The sequence below is a fragment of the Bos grunniens genome, chromosome 18 (assembly GCF_055505025.1).
Source record: "Bos grunniens cultivar Pamir isolate PY7600 chromosome 18, Bosgru_T2T1.0, whole genome shotgun sequence".
NCBI lineage: Eukaryota > Metazoa > Chordata > Mammalia > Artiodactyla > Bovidae > Bos > Bos grunniens.
Genome location: NC_141182.1, coordinates 7,803,922 through 7,817,592, shown reverse-complemented (window position 1 = coordinate 7,817,592; position 13,671 = coordinate 7,803,922). Strand labels below are relative to the sequence as shown.

The 13,671-nt window shown below is 44.9% G+C and overlaps 1 long non-coding RNA gene across 1 annotated transcript; it reads left to right on the top strand.

Annotated features, from left to right (window-relative positions):
- Nucleotides 1-491: 491 nt before the first annotated feature.
- On the top strand, nucleotides 492-2,775 carry LOC147352978 (uncharacterized). Its single transcript, XR_015144976.1, has 2 exons — nucleotides 492-723; nucleotides 2,069-2,775. It is a non-coding gene; the product is annotated as an uncharacterized LOC147352978 (long non-coding RNA).
- Nucleotides 2,776-13,671: the final 10,896 nt, after the last annotated feature.

Sequence of the window (13,671 nt, the reverse complement as noted above, 5' to 3'; positions counted from 1 at the left end):
ATGCCCACATCACTGGCAGCCTCCAAATTGTGTGGCAGGGGGCTTTGACAGGAATTCGAGTCAAGAAGACCCAAAGTGTATTGTACGGGGTGAGAGGAGAGAACGCTTGTTGGATCAGCTGGGTGAGTGATGTTTCTCTAGTGGCATACTCATAAATTTGAAAATATAAAGGATTGGCCCTAACACAGACCAGGAACAGCTTGTAACTGATTTGGGACATCATGTTTTACTGTTACTTAATCAAATCTGAGAGCAGTGGTTGGGGAAGTTGGTTTTGTAAATATTGCTCTGAAGCTTTCACATTTCAACAGAGAACAGATGCCAAGTGTTTTTAGTATTATCAATGTTCAAAGTTATTGAAATAAACCACAGATGTACTCTTATCTGGAAAATCCCATGGACAGAGGAGCCTGGTAGGCTGAAGTCCATGAGGTCGCTAAGAGTCGGACACGACTGAGCGACTTCACTTTGGCTTTTCACTTTCATGCATTGGAGAAGGAAATGGCAACCCACTCCAGTGTTCTTGCCTGGAGAATCCCAGGGACGGGGGAGCCTGGTGGGCTGCCGTCTATGGGGTCGCACAGAGTCAGACACGACTGAAGCGACTTAGCAGCAGCAGCAGCAGCATCCTCCTTGAAACAGCAAGATGCCAACAATGCCCTGGGGTGGGGAAAAGATGGAGAGGAGAAGAAGAAAAATGAATTTGTGAAGTTTGAAGGAAGAGTAAGTTGGCTGAAAGACCTTCATTTTCTTTCTTTCTTTTTTTTTTTGCATAAGAGGCCTAAAAGTGAAATATTTATCATCACAGAGATAGAGAAACACAATTATCATTTAACATGAGTCACAACATTGTATTATTCAAAAAGGAACAAAATGACTTAGAGGCGGAATAAAATCACTTCATTTGTGTCTCAAGAACACAAAGTTCTTTTGGTTTGCTTAAGTCCTTGGATTAAATCAGTGGACAAGCATCTGTTCTGTTCCCTCAGGTGGTCAGCGGCTTTATTACTTCCCATTCACCAATAATGATGAGGTATTTCTTAAGTATCAGGCAGCATGCTTTACTTGAATTATCTCATTTAGTCCTCATGTAGTCCTATAATAGGGCTAATAGTTTCCCAAGGACAGGGAACACAGTCTTTTCCCACACCTAAAGAAAATCTCACTGACTTCCGGCTTCCTGACAGGGAGGACATTTTTCCTTTAGATTCCTGTCTGGTTCTGACTGATGAGTTAACACTCTGGTTTCCCAAGTGTGCTTGTGGTAGGCTCTTGAGTTCTGTGGACCAGTGCCATAGAATACTGGGATCACAAGTACCTTCTTAACAGGCATTTATGGGGCTCCCACTAGGCCAGGCCCCAGGCCAAGTGTTGGGGACACACTTGTCCTCAGCCTCCCAGAGCCCACAGAGTTTTCAACGAGAGTGCTACGGGCATTTTAGGCCAGATAGTTCCTCTCTGCTGGTCTGTGCTGCTCATAAAGAGCCTTCAGCATCCCTGGCCCTGACCCACTAAATTCCTAGCAGGGAGACAGCTAAAAATTTCACGGCACGTTTCCATTTGCCTCCAGAGGGCGCTGCTGCCCCTGGTTGAGAACCGCTGCAAGGAAGATGGATTTGGAACAAAGCAGAGAAAGTTCAGATGTACGTCTTGGGTGTGGTGCACACTTGTCTTCCTTTCTAGGAGTTTGGCCCATTGTAAGTTAGGACAGTAGATGGTGGAATTTAAAAAGCAGAGGGAAAAGCAAATCCCTTTATCTGAGAAGTTGCTGCCTTAGATGCTACTGCTGAGGTGGGGACCAGGAAGCCGCTTTCTTCCTTTTCCTTCACCTCCTCTCCACGGTCTCCCACCCACTACCCTGTTCACTGTCTCCATCAAAGGGGATACCTGATGGGCCTGAGTGACTGAGCCTAAGCCAGAGGCAGAGGGGGAGCCTGAAGAGGCACAGTGAGGGGCTAGGTGACCCTGAGCACCGTGGATGGTGGGGGGAGCGAGTAGGAGGACTCCTCCATAAGGCTGATGAGCAGCCTGAGGGCACAGGTAAAGACATCCTCTCCCCATCCTCCAGATCCCTGGAGTGTGTGCTGATGCAGCCCACAGCAAGATTATCCCGATCACCAGACTGTACCCTCCCACCCTCCCCCCTTTCTGTGAACAACAGAGCAAAGGATTTACACTGAGAAGAAGAAGGCCGGGACCCTGCCCTCAAAAAACTCAGCATCTAGCCCAGCTCTCCCTCATGAAACCTACCAAGTGCCACGTGTTGTCTAGGGGCTGGGAGTGAATGACGGAAACACTGCCTTGGCCTACACAGAGTTTGGAGACCAGCAGGAGCGACAGGCCATTGAAAAAAGATTTATAGGGCCAACTCATCTCAAAGTTGGATCCGACGTGTGGTTGGCAAGAGTGTGGAGGGACCGAATCGTCGTGCACAGCTGGTGGAGATACAGCTCAGTACGACCTCTGCTGAGAACAGCGAAAGCTGGAGATGCATGTACCTTATGAGTCAGTGACGCCACTCCTGCTCATGCACCCCAAAGAAACCCTCCTAGGAATACACCCAGTCAGGTATCAATGGCATGTTCACAGCAGCTTTCTCTGCAGTGGTGAAAGGAAAAAAAAAGCATCGGAAGTGGTGAACAGGAGGATGAAGGAGTACGTTCATCATGTGTTGGGATACATCTGTGAAAATGTGTGAGCTGAAACTTCACATATGCCTGTGGATGTGTCTCCCTAATCTGATCATGAATAATAAAAACACGTTACGGAATAGTATGTACAGTATGATCCCGTTTGTATTAAGTTTATTTTATTATTGGCCACACCGGTATCTTAGTTCCCCGACCAGGGATGGAACCCCTGCCCCTGGCATAGAAAGTGGAGTCCCAACTACTGGACCCTGAGGGAATTCCCTGTATTAAGTTTAAAAACACACAAAAGGAGACTTGGGGCGGGGTGGGGGTGGGGGGGGCAGTAAGAGTACCCCCTGCGGGTCTTAAGAAAAAAAAAAATAAAAACACACAAAAGAATGCAACATATTGGTTAGACATACATGCGTAGATAGTAAAAGTAGAATGAAATAAATGGGAATTATAAGCCCTAAATTTATACTAGCAGGTAACTGTAAGGAGGCAAAAGGGAATGTAATTGTGCATGAGACTGCAGGGATCTTCACCTGTGGCTGTATTTTCTATTTTAAGGCGGATGGGATGGTGGCCACTTCGGTATTCTGTTATTATTTATCTTTAATGCCCACCCATCTTCTGTTCCCCTCTGTCCTTCCTGACGAAACCTCCACTTTACTTAGGGATCTACTCTCCCTTTACACATCCTATGGGGGCCTCTGGAAAGCTGACCCACCTTCAGGTTTGTGGGGCATGGACTCATTAAAGGACTCATCACTGTTAGCCACCAGTTGGTTTAGAAAAGGGCCTGTGGTCCAGCTGTGTTCAGTTAAACTCGGCAAGGTTTGCTGAAGTCTTCTGGGGAGCACCTTCTCTAAGGAGAGGGCTACGGAAGCCTCTCTGTCATTCTCTGACTCTCTTCCTGGACCCCAGAGAGGAAGCACATAGTCCTGCTTGCCGGGGCGGCCCTCCTCCAACAGTGAGAGGAACAGCCTTAAAAAGCAACCACCTCTGTAAATGGCAGAGTGGAGAGATGATTAAATCCTTTGACTATCACACTGGCTCTGAAGCCCATCCCACTTCTGCTTTTCCAGAATGGGAGCCAGTAAATGTTCTTGAGGTTTAAGCTGCACTGAAAGCATTCTCTCTGTGCCACACAGGTTGCTATGGAAGCACACGGCAATCGTTCCCTAATCAGGAAAGTTAAGTGTTTCTTAATTTACTCAGTTTTAAGCTTTTCTCCTATTTGTACTATAAACATTTGTAGTAGTAGCGAGGTTAGCCACTGAGGAAACCCATGAACAAGAAGGAAACCAAATATTAATGGAAAATCACAGTGTGATCGTGATTGTCTTTTTTTCTTTTTTTTGAGAACATGTGTATTAGTTCCCTGTGTCTGCTGTAACAAATTACTACAAACTTGGTGTCTTAAAACAACAGAATTTATTCTCTCTCACTTTTGGGGGCCAGATATCTGAAATAAAAATGCTGGCAGGGCTGCGTTTCTTCCAAAGGCTCTAGGGGTAGGCTCTGTTCCTTGGCTCCCCCAGCTTCTGGCGGCTGCTGGCATCATTCTGGTCTGTGCCTCTATCTTCACAGTCTCCTCCTTGGGTCTCTGTGTCTCCTCTTCTGTTTCTCTTGAGGACACTTGTCACCGGGTTTGGGGCAGCTGGATATTCAGGATGGTCTCATCTTGAGATCTTTAACTGAATTACATCTGCAAAGACACATTTCCCAGATAAAATTACATTCACAGGTTTGGGGAGTAAGGACATAGGCATAGGTTTTTTTGTGTGTGCCAACATTCAACCCTGTTTGTTGGGATTTTACAGAGCAAACAGATGACATGGTTTTATCTGCAACCTAAAAAGTGGTTCCTGATTCATAAAACATAGGAATAAATAGATCAGTAGTTACTGGTGCTCTATAGAAAGTATTAAATCTTCTCTCATCCAAGTTAGGTAACTGCTTAGGTTAACATTTGAGAGTTGGTTTTTTGTTTTTTTGTTTTAAAGATTTTAACAGAGGAAATGAAGTTGCATGATATATATGTTGGACAACACATTCTTGACACTGTAAATTCCTGGCTCCCTGGAAGACAAACGGTGTCCCGCCTCAGATAACGTCCCAGGACAAATGTGAGCAAAGAAACCCGGCACCACACACAGGTTACCCAGAAAGGAAAAGTGTGAATAAAATTAGCAGACCACAGATGAGCGTGAGAAGGGACAAGCTAGTCACGTTTTGAGACCATTTGATCTCCTCTGAGAGATGATAAGTCCCCGAAAGACAGCTGTGGATGTTGGAAAGGAAGGAAAGGACCTTGAACTTGGAATCAGACAGACCTGATTTGCACTCTGACATGTTCCCATATGATCTTGCGGAAGTAATATCCTGTCCCTGGATCTGTTTCATCTCCCCCTTAATCTTAGGAAAGTTGCACTTCCCAATACAATTTTATTTTATAAAAAATGGGGATGATGATGCATACCTCTCAGGGTTTGGGCTTCCCTGATAGCTCAGTTGGTAAAAAAAAAATCCGCTTGCAATGCAGGAGACCCTGGTTCAACCCCAGGAATCGACCAGGAATTGTTTGGAGAAGGGATAGGCTACCCACTCCAGTATTCTTGGGCTTCCCTTGTGGCTTAGGTGGCAAAGAATCTGCCTGTAATGTGGGAGACCTGGGTTCCATCCCTGGGTTGGGAAGATCCCCTGGAGAAGGGAAAGGCTACCCACTCCAGTATTCTGCCTTGGCCTGGAGAATTCCATGGACTGTGTAGTCCATGGGGTCGCAAAGAGTTGGACATGACTGAGCGACTTTCACTGCTCAGGGTTGTTATGAGGATAAATTGATTTGTCCTCTGCAAGAGAACCTTGCCCATAGTCGGGGCTCAGGACATGTCTGTTGCATGAGAATCTGAACTATGAGTGTCTTCAGTGAGCGGCCAGTGAAGAACACCTACAGCATGGGTGTATTACCATAGTTCTTCAGATTCATCAGTTTCTACAGGGCTTCAGGTGGAAATAGAAAGGCCAAGGTAAACAGACTGGACTTCTAGCCGTCACAGAGTAACTGGTGTGGATTAAACCTGCCACCACAAGCAAATACAAAAATGTATGAGGCAACCTCTGTCAGACAGTGGGCAACAAATATAGCAATCACGTGATCCCTGAGAGACAGGAATTGTCAGGAATTGAGAAACTCGAGGATTGAGTCCCATAATCATCTAGCACTCTGCCTGGGGACATTATTCTGACTGTGGCATGAAGAACTGGAATTTGACCAGAGCACAGGGGTCCCACTGACTTAAGGAAGCAGAGATCAGAGTTCAGGGCAACTGAAGAAGTAGAATCCACGGGGCAGGATGTTGCAGAGGAGGGCGCCATACAGGGAGAGCTGGGTGTGGGGGCTTCCCCTTTGAATCTGTGGTTGAGAAACACATGTGCAAACAAGTCCACCTGATGCTCACAGAGAATAGCAGCCGCAGGGTTTAGAGAATATAGGTACTAGACGGAGAAGGCAATGGCACCCCACTCCAGTACTCTTGCCTGGGAAATCCCATGGACGGAGGAGCCTGGTAGGCTGCAGTCCATGGGTCGCTAAGAGTCGGACACGACTGAGCGACTTCACTTTCACTTTTCACTTTCATACATTGGAGAAGGAAATGGCAACCCACTCCAGTGTTCTTGCCTGGAGAATCCCAGGGATGGGGGAGCCTGGTGGGCTGCCGTCTATGGGGTCGCAGAGTCGGAGACGACTGAAGTGACTTAGCAACAACAAGCAACAAATAGGTACTAGAGGATAAAGAGTGCTGGGGATCATTGAATATTAGTCCTGCCAGAACAGAGATTTCATTAATGGCTTGTGAATACCCTGGCATTCAGCTGAGATGTTAGAAAGGTCAGGCCTTAGGAGTAAAGACTTAGAGCAGGGTTTCTCAACACTGGTATTATTGACCTTAGTTCTTTCTTGTGTGGGATTATCCAGTGCATGTCGGGTGTGTAAGCATCATCCCTGGCCTCTACCCAGTAGATGCCAGGAGTGCTCCACCACCTGGTGAGAACCAGAAATGTCTCCAGAGGTTGCCAAGCGTCCCCTGGGGCAGAATCCTAGTTGAGAACACTGCCCTAGGGTAAGATCTAATTTGTACTTTTCCTAACAAAACCCAAAATAATGTCCTGACAAGATTTGCAGTCTGGAAGGCAGAGTATGTGAGTTGAGTCCTACTGAGTTGGAGGGGCTGGGCTTTCCACAGATCCACTAACATCGTAAAACTAAACCTGCACTAGTTCAAGTTTTTTTTGAACAAGTAATGGTTTGCCAGTAACTGAACAGCAGAAGCCACACCTTTCAGGAGATAATAAAAAAGTCTACAATATATACCCTACTATGTATTAGTCACAATGTCTGATTTTTGGTCCAGAAATACTAGACATACAAGGAAATAGAAAAATGTGATTTCTAGTCTAGAAAAAAAAAAAAGCGGGCACTAAAAACTAAACCCAAGGTAGCCCAGATATTGGACTTAGAAAATGAAAGCTTTAAAGCAGCTATTACAAATATCAGAAAATTAGAGCAAACTGATAATCTTGGCAAGGAAGTAAAGACTATAAAAAAGAACAAATGGAAATTCTACAAGTGAAAGTAAAAACTGGAATGAATAATATCTGAATGTATTTAACAGCACATTTGAGATAGCAGAAGACACAGTCAGGAAACTAGAAGGCAGATGAGTAATAATGATTCAATCATTATTGCAGAGATTTTTTTTAAAGCTGAAGAGAAAAAAGAGTGAAGAGATTTTCAAAAATGAACTGAGCTTCAGGGACTTGTGGGACAATATCAAATAATCTTATCTATGTGCAATTAGAGTCCCAGAAGGAGGAGGCTGAGAGGGTTCACCTCCAGCACACTTGTATTACAAAAAATGCCAAGGGATGTCATTCAGGCATAAAGAAAATGAAACAAATATACAGACCAATCCAGGGACCATGTCATATTAAAGCAACCAAAACAACAAAACTTGTGTAGTCAGAGGGAGAAAAAAAAAAAAAAGCAGTCCCCAAATAGTATTCAAGGGAATTAAAATCACAGTCCACAGTGACACTCTTAAATCCTTTTGGTGGCTTTAAAATATGTCCATAAATTCTCTGATACTCCTTCTTTCAAAAGATGGAGGTCAGTTCTCTCCTCCTTGAGTGTGAACTTATGATTATACAGTGAAAGTGAGAAATAGATTTAAGGGCCTAGATCTGATAGATAAAGTGCCTGATGAACTATGGAATGAGGTTCATGACATTGTACAGGAGACAGGGATCAAGACCATCCCCATGGAAAAGAAATGCAAAAAAGCAAAATGGCTGTCTGGGGAGGCCTTACAAATAGCTGTGAAAAGAAGAGAAGCCAAAAGCAAAGGAGAAAAGGAAAGATATAAGCATCTGAATGCAGAGTTCCAAAGAATAGCAAGAAGAGATAAGAAAGCCTTCCTCAGCAATCAATGCAAAGAAATAGAAGAAAACAACAGAATGGGAAAGACTAGAGATCTCTTCAAGAAAATTAGAGATACCAAGGTAACATTTCATGCAAAGATGGGCTTGATAAAGGACAGAAATGGTATGGACCTAACTGAAGCAGAAGATATTAAGAAGAGGTGGCAAGAATACATAGAAGAACTGTACAAAAAAGATCTTCACAACCCAGATAATCAGGATGGTGTGATCACTGACCTAGAGCCAGACATCCTGGAATGTGAAGTCAAGTGGGCCTTAGAAAGCATCACTACGAACAAAGCTAGTGGAGGTGATGGAATTCCAGTTGAGCTATTTCAAATCCTGAAAGATGATGCTGTGAAAGTGCTGCACTGAATATGCCAGCAAATTTGGAAAACTCAGCAGTGGCCACAGGACTGGAAAAGGTCAGTTTTCATTCCAATCCCAAAGAAAGGCGATGCCAAAGAATGCTCAAACTACCACACAATTGCACTCATCTCAGATCAGATCAGATCAGTCGCTCAGTCGTGTCCGACTCTTTGCAACCCCATGAATTGCAGCACGCCAGGCCTCCCTGTCCATCACCAACTCCCAGAGTTCACTCAGACTCACGTCCATCGAGTCAGTGATGCCATCCAGCCATCTCATCCTCCGTCGTCCCCTTCTCCTCCTGCCCCCAATCCCTCACAGCATCAGAGTGTTTTCCAATGAGTCAACTCTTCGCATGAGATGGCCAAAGTACTGGAGTTTCAGCTTTAGCATCATTCCTTCCAAAGAAATCCCAGGGCTGATCTCCTTCAGAATGGACTGGTTGGATCTCCTTGCAGTCCAAGGGACTCTCAAGAGTCTTCTCCAACACCACAGTTCAAAAGCATCAATTCTTGGGCGCTCAGCTTTCTTCACAGTCCAACTCTCACATCTGTACATGACCACAGGAAAAACCATAGCCTTGACTAGATGGACCTTTGTTGGCAAAGTAATGTCTCTGCTTTTCAATATGCTATCTAGGTTGGTCATAACTTTCCTTCCAAGGAGTAAGCGTCTTTTAATTTCATGGCTGCAGTCACCATCTGTAGTGATTTTGGAGCCCAGAAAAATAAAGTCTGACACTGTTTCCACTGTTTCCCCATCTATTTCCCGAGAAGTGATGGGATCGGATGCCATGATCTTCGTTTTCTGAATGTTGAGCTTTAAGCCAACTTTTTCACTCTCCACTTTCACTTTCATCAAGAGGCTTTTTAGTTCCTCTTCACTTTCTGCCATAAGGGTGGCGTCATCTGCATATCTGAGGTTATTGATATTTCTCCCAGCAATCTTGATTCCAGTTTGTGTTTCTTCCAGTCCAGCGTTTCTCATGATGAACTCTGCATATAGTAAAGTAATGCTCAAAATTCTCCAAGCCAGGCTTCAGCAATACATGAACCGTGAACTTCCAGATGTTCAAGCTGGTTTTAGAAAAGGCAGAGAAACCAGAGACCAAATTGCCAACATCCGCTGTATCATCAAAAAAGCAAGAGAGTTCCAGAAAAACATCTTTTTCTGCTTTATTGACTATGCCAAAGCCTTTGACTGTGTGGATCACAATAAACTGTGGAAAATTCTGAAAGAGATGGGAATACCAGACCACCTGACCTGCCTCTTGAGAAATTTGTATGCAGGTCAGGAAGCAACAGTTAGAACTGGACATGGAACAACAGACTGGTTCCAAATAGGAAAAGGAGTATGTCAAGGCTGTATATTGTCACCCTGCTTATTTAACTTATATGCAGAGTACATCATGAGAAACGCTGGGCTGGAAGAAGCACAAGCTGGAATCAAGATTGCCGGGAGAAATATCAATAACCTCAGACATGCAGATGACACCACCCTTATGACCGAAAGTGAAGAGGAACTAAAAAGCCTCTTGATGAAAGTGAAAGAGGAGAGTGAAAAAGTTGGCTTAAACCTCAACATTCAGAAAATGAAGATCATGGCATCTGGTCCCATCACTTCATGGGAAACAGATGGGGAAACAGTGGAAACCGTGTCAGACTTTATTTTTCTGGGCTCCAAAATCACTGCAGATGGTGATTGCAGCCATGAATTAAATGATGCTTACTCCTTGGAAGGAAAGTTATGACCAACCTAGATAGCATATTCAAAAGCAGAGACATTTCTTTGCCAACAAAGGTCTGTCTAGTCAAGGCTATGGTTTTTCCTCTGGTCATGTATGGATGTGAGAGTTGGACTGTGAGGAAAGCTGAGCACTAAAGAATTGATACTTTTGAACTGTGGTGTTGGAGAAGACTCTTGAGAGTCCCTTGGACTGCAAGGAGATCCAACCAGTCCATTCTGAAGGAGATCAGCCCTGGGATTTCTTTGGAAGGACTGATGCTGAGGCTGAAACTCCAGGACTTTGGCCACCTCATGTGAAGAGTTGACTCATTGGAAAAGACTCTGATGCTGGGAGGGGTTGGGGGCAGGAGGAGAAGGGGACGACAGAGGATGAGATGGCTGGATGGCATCACTGACTCGATGGATGTGAGTCTGAGTGAACTCCAGGAGTTGGTGATGGACAGGGAGGACTGGTATGCTGCGATTCATGGAGTCACAACGAGTCGGACATGACTGAGCAACTGAACTGACTGAACTGACAGTGTGAGCTGGCTTCCATGACTCACTTCTAATGATTGGATTATGGTGGAGGGATGGTGCCTGATTTCCAAGGCTGGGTTGTGAAAGGCCTTACAGACTCCTCCTTGATCTCTCTCCTGGACTACCCTGGGGAGGCCAGCTGCCCTGTTGTGAAGATGCTCAGGCAGCCCTTGGGAGAGCCCTTGTGAGAAACTGAGGCCTCCCGCCCACAGCGATATGAATGAGCTGTCTTGAAAGAGGGCTTTCCAGTCCATCAAGCCTTCAGAGGAGGAGCTTCCATGGTGGTCCAATGGTTAAGGCTTCATGCTCTGAATGCAGGGGACCCAGGTTCAATCCCTGGTCAGAGGACTAGATCCTGCACACGGCAACTGAGTCCTGGAGCAGCCAGATAAAATAAAAAGCCTTCAGAGGACTTCAGCCCTGGCTCACATCTTCACAGCATCCTACTGGAGACCTTGTCAGAATAGCCCAGCTAAGCATCTACCGAATTCTTGACCCATAGAAATAGGGAGATGATAAAACATTTTTGTGTTGTGCTGCCAAATTTTGAGATAATTATGTACCAAGGCTGCCCTCATAGCTCAGTTGGTAAAGAATCTGCCTGCAATGCAGGAGACCCGGATTCAATCCGAGGGTCTGGAAGATCCCCTGGAGAAGGAAATGGCAGCCCACTCCAGTATTGCCTGGAGAATCCCATGGACAGAAGAGCCTGGCAGGCCACAGTCCATGGAGTTGCAAGAGTCAGATACAACTTAGTGACTAAACCAGCACCACCAATTATGTACCAATCAATAAAATTCAATCCCTTCCTTGATGGATCTCAGTTGCCACCTCTCTCACACTATACAGCAACTCCAAAATCTCTCACTCTCTTATTTTTCTATACTTTTCAAAATTTTGACAAATACTCTTAACTGTCCAAGCCCAATTCTCCCCTCCTCTCCCCTCCCCCCACCTCTCTCCCTTTCCCTCCCTTTCTCTCTCTCTTTCTTCTTTATTGTTTACTTGATTTTGGTTTTGTTCTGTTTAGCCGTTTTCCATTATAAATTCTCACCTGCATTTTTCTGGTTCTTTTCACACTGATGAGCCAGATTTCCCTAGTAAGCCCCAAGAATGGAAGAGAGTGTGGAGAGGGGCAGGAGGAAATGTTGACCAAGTTTTTCTTCAGTAGAAGAGGGAAAGCTATGAACACACACTCATCTTGTGCTCAGTCAGGTCTGACTCTTTGAGTCTCCATGGACTGCAGCCCTCCAGGCTCCTCTGTCCAGGCAAGAATACTGGAGTGGGTTGCCATTTCCTCCTCCAGGGAATCATCCCGACCCAGGGATTGAACCCGAATCTCTTGTGTCTCCTGCGTTGGCAGGCAGAGTCTTTTACCACTGGGCCACCAGGGAAGCCCCTCACACATTATCAGTCATTTTTGTTCTTATTACATTAGTGTTTAAAACCACAATTTGTTAGTTGCTTACTATATGTCAGGTACGGTGCCAGTAGCTTTAAATGAGTGTATTTAATCCTAAAAACACATCCCAATGAGGTAGATACTATTATGCTATTTTTTCAAGAAGAAAATTGAGGCACAGAGAAATTACTTAACCACACTCAAAGAGCTGTCAAGCAACACGATCAAGGTTTAAAAATAACTCAGAAGCCCATGGCTGATGTTGATATGCATATTGCACCAAATTGGGCTGACATTGGTTCAAACTCAGATTTAACTTACAAAACCAGAAGGCTGACTTCTCACAGATTCAGTTCTAGTCAAAGCTATGGTTTTCCCGTTGTCATGTACAGATGTGAGAGATGGGTCATAAAGAAGCCTGAGTGCCAAAGAATTGATACTTTCAAATTGTGGTGCTAGAGAAGACTGTTGAGAGTCCCTTGGACTGCAAGGAGATCCAACCAGTGAATCCTAAAGGAAACCAACCCTGAATACTCATTGGAAGGACTGATCCTGAAGCTCCAATACTTTGGCCACCTGATGTGAAGAGCCAGCTCATTAGAAAAGACCCTGATGTTGGGAAAGATTGAGGGCAAGAGGAGAAGGGGGCAACAGAGGGTGAGACGGTTGGATAGCATCAGTGACTCAATGGACATGAGTTTGAGCAAACTCCAAGAGACAGTGAAGGACAGAGGAGCTGACTCGCTGCAGTTCATGAGATCACAAAGAGTTGGACATGACTTAGCGACAACAACAAGAAGACCTTTTAATGCCCTTGTTGCCTAATCTCCCTTCTTGGGCCAGAAAGAAATCCAGGATCTCCAAGTACTACAAAACAGGTGATCATTCTCTTTCTTCAACCATAGATAGAATCTGAGTGGAAAATTCCTGGAACATCTCAGTTCAGTTCAGTTCAGTTGCTCAGTCGTGTCCGACTCTTTGCAACCCCATGGACTGCAGCACTCCAGGCTTCCCTGTCCATCACCAACTCCCAGAGCTTGCTGAAACTCATGTCCATTGAATCAGTGATGCCATCCAACCATCTCATTCTCTGTCGTCCCCTTCTCCTGCCTTCAGTCTTTCCCAGCATCAAGGTATTTTCCAGTGAGTCAGTTCTTTGCATCTGGAACATCTAGGTTTTGCAAATGAAGTCTAGTTTGTATACACACAGAACCCAAGGAACAAGATTATCTGATCACCACCTTTCTATTTGTCAGTTTCTCCTGTGGACAGCAGGAGCATTTGCCCCACAGGATTGAATTTACACACCCTTGGTGCGTCATCTGACATGCAAACCTTCCTCAACATGGTAAGGTTTGGTGTTGAAAAGCAGTTGCCTCTGTTGCCCCTGCTGTTTTCGATTTCAGCAAGGGTACGTGTCTTTAAAAAAAAAATTCTCATTTTTATAATTAAGAAAGTAGCATAATAACACAATAGAAAACAGAAGGGGAAATTACTCATAACCCAAGGCCTTGAGACAAT